General features: G+C 39.2%; 1 protein-coding gene across 2 annotated transcripts in view; it reads left to right on the top strand.

Annotated features, from left to right (window-relative positions):
* LOC119591424 (dipeptidase 1-like) overlaps positions 1-429 on the top strand; it is a 285,765-nt gene that overhangs the window by 36,987 nt on the left and 248,349 nt on the right. The window lies entirely within an intron of this gene.

Genomic DNA, 429 nt, shown 5'->3' on the forward strand with positions numbered 1-429 from the left:
TCTATCACAACAGGACAGGAAAGAAATCTTTATAAAGACATGATAAAAAGCGGTATTGACTTCATGTTGATGGAAAGAAAAAGACTTTTCAGACTGAAATTAAGAAAACAGACGAAGCATAGATAGCGAGAGAAGCATGGAGTGCGACGAGGAAAGGTCAAAACAAAAAGAAGAAAAGGGAAGAGGAAATGATTAAACAACGTATTCGATAAGAAGGAGAAAGGGAGGAAGAAAAAAGAGGAAATTGTGTTCTAGGGTACAGAATAACATACAAAAAGCCATGTATTTCAGAGGAGAAAACGGGGGAAATATTTCAAAAGCAGGCGGAGAGTACGAGGCAGAATTTACATGTATGCAACGTGTTTGGTTCACTTTCACAATGGGGTAGGTATTGTGCATAGTGATGGCTGAATTGTGCGCGCGAGTCTC

Source organism: Penaeus monodon, chromosome 28 (assembly GCF_015228065.2).
Source record: "Penaeus monodon isolate SGIC_2016 chromosome 28, NSTDA_Pmon_1, whole genome shotgun sequence".
In the NCBI taxonomy this organism is placed as follows: domain Eukaryota; kingdom Metazoa; phylum Arthropoda; class Malacostraca; order Decapoda; family Penaeidae; genus Penaeus; species Penaeus monodon.